The following is a 6,337-nucleotide window of genomic DNA, read 5'->3' as shown; positions in this document are numbered from 1 at the left end:
TATTTTAATCTCAGGAAAGCCATGCACCATTTTGGTAGTACACATCATATTCATGGCATTGAAATTGACATGTCTAAGTCGAGCATGCCAAAGCCAAGCCATTTCATCACTCCGTGACAGCAGACATTCTGAACTACTACTCTCGATTATAATCTTATACAAGCGATTTACAGACTTCTTTACCTTCATAATCAGTCTTCCTCCTTTGTCATAGATCCACAAATCAAACCCACTCAAAATAACCCTGTTTCCTTCCTCAGCTAATTGCCCTAAACTGATGATATTGTTGCACAACATAGGGATGTGATAAACATCCTTCAACAATCTCTCTTCTCCATTTTTACACTTTAACAGGATTATCCCCTTTCCTTTTATTGATACAGTAGAACCATCTCCTAACCTCACCTTGCCTTTCACATTCTCGTCTATTTCTCGAAATTTTGATAATTGTCCCCTCATACGATTGCTAGCTCCATTGTCTAAATACCATAAATTCGAGGCTGGTTGCATTGTCTTAACGTTGTGGTTTAGCTTGGGAACTACTTGCTCCTCATTGATCAGCATTACTTTCTCACCTTCTTCATTATTTTCTACCATCAGAAGTGCGGGCTCATCATCTTGTATTTGGGTCATTTTACCTCTTCCTTTTGTTCCTTATTCTCCCTTTCACGTCGTGATTTTTTACAATCTGCAGCATAATGGCCATATCCCTGGCAATTAAAGCATCTGACTTTAGTTTTGTCACGTCCTCCACGGCCAAAATCTCTTCGAAATTTCGACCCAGATGACCCATCTCCTTTACCTGAACGTTTCAGCCATTCTTCCCGTGTCAAAAGCAGCTTTGCATCATCTCTTTCCCTCTTCGACCACTCTTCCTCAGTCAATAACAGTTGACCACCACTCGGTTCCACCTGACCTCGTAAGCGTTCTTCATGAGCTTTTAAGGATCCAACCGTTTCTTCAACAGTCATAGTCTCTAAATCCCCGAACTGTTCAATTGTCGAAGCTATCTGCAGAAATTTCGTAGGAACTGCTCGTAACAATTTCTTCACAATTTTTTCCTCTTTGACCTCCTCACCAAGAGCTCTAATGGTTGTCACCAAACCATTTAATTTCATACAAAAGTCATCGAGAGATTCTGTATCTTTCATGCTCAATGTCTCGAACTCTGCCTTAAAAGTTTGAATTCTCGCTGTTTTTACACGATTAGCGCCCAAACACATGGTTTCGACGGCATCCCAAGCCTCCTTAGCCGTTTTCTTTTCGGCTACAGACAACAAAACATCCTCCGGAATCCCTTGATAGATAGCAGCAAGAGCGATTTTGTCTGTCCGATCTTCTATAGGCAACTTTGGGTCGTCACTCTCAATAGCAATCCACACCCCGTGTGCTTGCATATACACCTTCATCTTAAGCACCCATGCTGTATAGTTACCTCTGTTCAACATAAGATATGTCAATCCGATCGTTCCATCTTTTGCTTTGCTGTTTTCCATCGTACTGGACTTAGGCATATACTTTGGCATTCACCGGAATCACCGAGCTCTGATACCAGAATGTTAGCCTAAACCCAGTGCCTGTATAATTATAGGTATAAGTGTATGCTTGTAAAACTGAAAGAAAAGATGTTCCTGAACGACTGACTTGTTATTAGCTGAAAGATTACAATATAAACTAAAGAAGAAACACATGCGTGCAAAGTGGTTGCTAAAAACCAGCACCTGCTTTCCTGAAACTACTCTATCTCTAATGTTTATTTCACCTTACTCTCCTACTTTCACGTACCTACGTGATAGACCAAATCAACTCAAATAATTACTGCTAAGATAATAAATAATAAATAACAATATGTTTAGATTAAAAAACCAACAGGAACTGAGTGTTTATTGTTAAGATATATGTTTTCTAACATCAACTGCGTCTATATCCTCCAAAAATTGACCATAAGATATCTCTTGCTTATAGTATTATCAACTTAAGTCTTTCTCCTGATGAAATCATTCTATTTATGAACCAGTTCATTGGTGCTTCTCTTGTACCAGCCTTGATGATCATTACAGAGTTTATGGGAGGTGGTACACTTCAGAAGTACTTGGCAGACATCCATCCAAATTGTCTAGATCTGGAGTTTTCGATGCACTATGCATTGGAGATCTCTCGAGCAATGGCTTAATTGCACGCGCAAGGGATTATACACCATGACTTAAAGCCTAGTAATCATCGAATTTCCATGGCTAGCTTCGCTTATTATTTAGTGATTGTGGTGGTGGTCATATTACTTAATCAATAACAAAACTGCCCTATTTTCTTTTGCAATTATGATCTGGGGTTTTATGCGATGTGTATAGTTCCTTGTCTCTTCATGTACACATCTAAATGAACCTCTATGTGAATACTGTAGACAATATACTTCTGTCCGAAAACAAGAAAATAGTCAAGATAGCCGACTTTGGGTTATCTAGGGATGAGGAATAAGAAAAGATATGATCAAATGTTTATAGCTTTTTACTGGTTCTGTGGCTGTGGGAGTTGCTGACAAACACAACTCTGTTTAAAGGAAAGTGCGGCATGACTGCAGCATATGCTGCCGTAACTCAAGTAAGTTCTTATCATATTCTTATATGATGGCCAGATACAATGCCTTAATAGCACGTCCATATATTTAATAATATAAAATCAAATGGTTATACATACATGTGTGCCCTTTTTCAACCTTAGATCAAACAGTTAAACTTGGTAATTATACTAACCAAACTTTGTACTAGTTGACTGACCTTTAATTCATTCTGCTCCCCATTTCCCCAGAATGCGAGGCCTAGCACTGATAACATTCAAAAGGAGATAGTGTCCCTCCTGGTGTCCTGTTGGGCAGAGACCCTGCAGATCGGCCAGAATTTGTCAAAATCAAATGCTTCCTTCAGAACTTCATACACTACTTGTGGACACCAGATACTTCACCGCCGAGAATGATTAAGATCGGACATGCCAGTGAACTCTCTGCTGTTGGGGAGTGTGAATTTACTAGTCATGGGATGCACAACCCCAACGGAGTCAGTGCCATTACAGTGGTCAATAATGGCCATAACACCAGGCCAAGGACATGCCATTTTATCTACTGAAGTAGTTGTTGATTTTGTAAAGCAGAGTTATGTAGTAATTTCCAAGTCTGAACGTGTGTAGAAGCTATATTAATTCTGGTACTTTGGAATTGTCCAGTAATATCACATTTGCAAATGTAATCTTTTGGTAATTAGAAATTGTCTAAATGATGTAGTTCATCATACTGGTGATATTGTATTATCTTTCTAATGACTTTGATTGGGAAAATAGTTCTAATATAGAACTAGGCTTTAATGTATGCACAAAGTATATTTCAAAATTTGACCATTGTTATTGTGTTGCAATAAGTATTAAAATGTTGCAAATAGGTACTAAAAAGTGTTACAAAAATGCCAGGTGTCAAGCTGGACCCACCTGTCAGTGGGCTTCACTTGTCAGTGGGCCCCACCTATGTGTCACTCCTTGTGGAAGTCCACGTGTCACTTTGGCCCCATTTTTTGCCATGTCATTACTTTTTGCAACATAATTTTTGGTCTTGCCCTTGATAATAAAATGTTGCCTTTGATCCCTAAGGCAACGCCAAAAATACTAACATCACAAAAGTGTTGCCGTTGAAATTTTTTGGTCTGTTGCAATATTTATTTGGCCTGTTGCAACGTTTGTGGAATGATGCAGAAGGCCACTTTTGGTGTAGTGAAGATTTATGGAACTATGGATACTAACCTCAGTGTAGATGTTACTAGTTTGTTACTATTCCGTTACTAAACTTAGCTACGGACACTAAATCGGTCAGTAATGTACTAACCATAGTTTGTTACTATTCCGTTACTAAACTTAGCTACGGACACTAAATCGGTCAGTACGGTACTAACCAACACTGTTTCCTTCGACAGTCGAATTCAACGGGTATTCGGTTAGTAATCTCTTTTACCAAAGGATTTTCTTACCAATAGAATATGTCGTTGGCAATAATGAAATTTCTTGTACAGCCAAAGAGATTTCTTCCCAATGAGCTGCACTATTCATATGATCGAATCACTTCCTACATTATTTCTCCTCTCGATTTTCATTAAAAAGCTAAGTAAACATAAGGCCATAAAAAATATGGAAAATTTCGATATCAGTCCAAAAAATTTATATAATTACCCGATAAAAAGCGGATATTATCCGGATTCGAAAAAAAGAGAATATTATCCATATCCGAATACGGGATATTCGAATCCGAAATTAAATACATATATGATATTTTAATTATATAAATATATACTTATATATATTTTAAATTTAATAAATTAGCTTATAGTGTGTGTATATGCATTGAATAATACTCTCATACAAATTTTAAATAATTGTACAAATACTTTATACATATACAAAAATATCCGTAAAAAATATTCTAAAATCATTGTCAATACAGTAGGCCCATAAAAAAATTCAAAAAATTAGATATCTGTCCAAAATACCCCCATTCGTATTTGAGAAAACATGAATATTATATGTATCCAAAATAAAGCAAATATTATCTTTATCTGAATCCGACAATCACGGATAGAGATATGGATATGTCGAATACCAATACGGATATAATTCAATCTCTATTTAGTACTATCTGTTGACAACCCTAAGTTGACAGATGATTCAATGTCAACACATCTCAGTGTTCAGTATTCTTATATTTTGTTTTCTAGCAGTGGAAAATCGGGTGTTTGGAAGCTCATGGTATCCTGCCAATTAAAACTTGTTATGACTGATATATTATTGGCGCGTTAACTTTTAAGACTTCAAATTTTATTCACACCCACTTGAGAATGGTTTCTAAAGCCAAACACAATGGAACAAAACCATTTATTCTATGTATATTAAAGGATCGGGTTTGGATAAAACCAAAATGAGATATATTCAATTTTTAGATTTGGAAATTAAAAATGCGGCAATAAAGATGGTTGGATTTAATTTTGGTCATAAAACCGCATTTTAAAAAAAATAACAAAACAAATCTAGCTTAATTATTTGAAAAATACGTAAAAATTAGGAGGTGGGGGTGACAAAAGTGGTTCCTAGTTTCAGAGTAATAGAGTTGCTCCCCAGATGCAGACATTTTGTTTAACCTGAAACGTAAAAAGTAATAATTAACTTATTATAAGCGAAATAATTGATTATCTTGTTTAATTGATTAATATTAAAATAATAAAAAGGAAATATATAACCCTTTGAGAGATAATGACCTAAATATATGCGGTTGTAAAGGAGTCGAATCGAGCTGAACTCTTATGTATTAATTCGTTAAAAAAATGTCGAACCTGAAATCTAGCTGAAATTTTATTGAGTTAAGAATTTTGATTGTGTATCGACTCATTATCAAAATGTTTATTTGCGTAGATATTTACGAACAAATCATGGATTAACATTAAATGAACAACTAATGAACATTGTTCACAAACTTTTAATCATAAACAACTTAGTTTATAAACTCGCTTTTAACTGAGGAATTTGGTTAACAAATATTTGAGGTTCGCGGTCGGAATCAAGATCTGTTGCGGTGGTCGGTGATCGGAGAAATGACCGTAATGCGTTGACTCGTACATAAGAAACGGCTAAGATTTCTAGGTTTTATGTTTTCCTTCTCAGAGCTCTCAAATGTGTGCCCTCACAATGTGCCTACGTACCTCCTTTTATAAAGGATCAAGCCAGACGTAGTTCATGGGGAACAAGAAACCTAGATGGACTTGGTTTCTCATTCAGTGGCCCAATAGGAGTTGTCGAACTAACTTCCTATTATAACTCCAAGCATTGATTTGCTTTAGAAGTGCCTGACGATGCGTCCTAGTCACAAAGGCCCAAGGCTCGTCATGACTTTGGGACTTTACGGACAAGAAAACTCCCTGGCCGAAGAATATCTATATCCGCTACCGCTACTTCCGTTGATCGTAAATGCAGGTATAGCCCTGACTTACCGTAAATACCAAAGTGCATCCTTACCCCCCGATGAGGATAACCCACCAGACTACATGATAAGTGATCTCAAGCGTAAAAGTGTAAACTACGAGATAATCCCAGAGTCTCCTTTGGAGGACAACCCGCCGAATACGGAGATAGGGCCCTTAAAGCACACACTAGATGTTTACAACCGTTCGCATATGAGGAGAACCCACAAGAATACAGAACGGCGCCTTCGACATATTTCCCGGGATAAAGGGCTCCCGGAGGGCCCTTTCCTTTACGGGAGCCTTCCGGAGTTCTCCTCAAGGCCTAGGGCGCGCCCTAAGCATCGAGAGGC

Source organism: Apium graveolens, chromosome 1 (genome assembly GCF_009905375.1).
Source record: "Apium graveolens cultivar Ventura chromosome 1, ASM990537v1, whole genome shotgun sequence".
Classification (NCBI taxonomy): Eukaryota; Viridiplantae; Streptophyta; class Magnoliopsida; order Apiales; family Apiaceae; genus Apium; species Apium graveolens.
The sequence above is the reverse complement of the archived record's forward strand: the minus strand, read 5'-3'. Positions refer to the sequence as shown.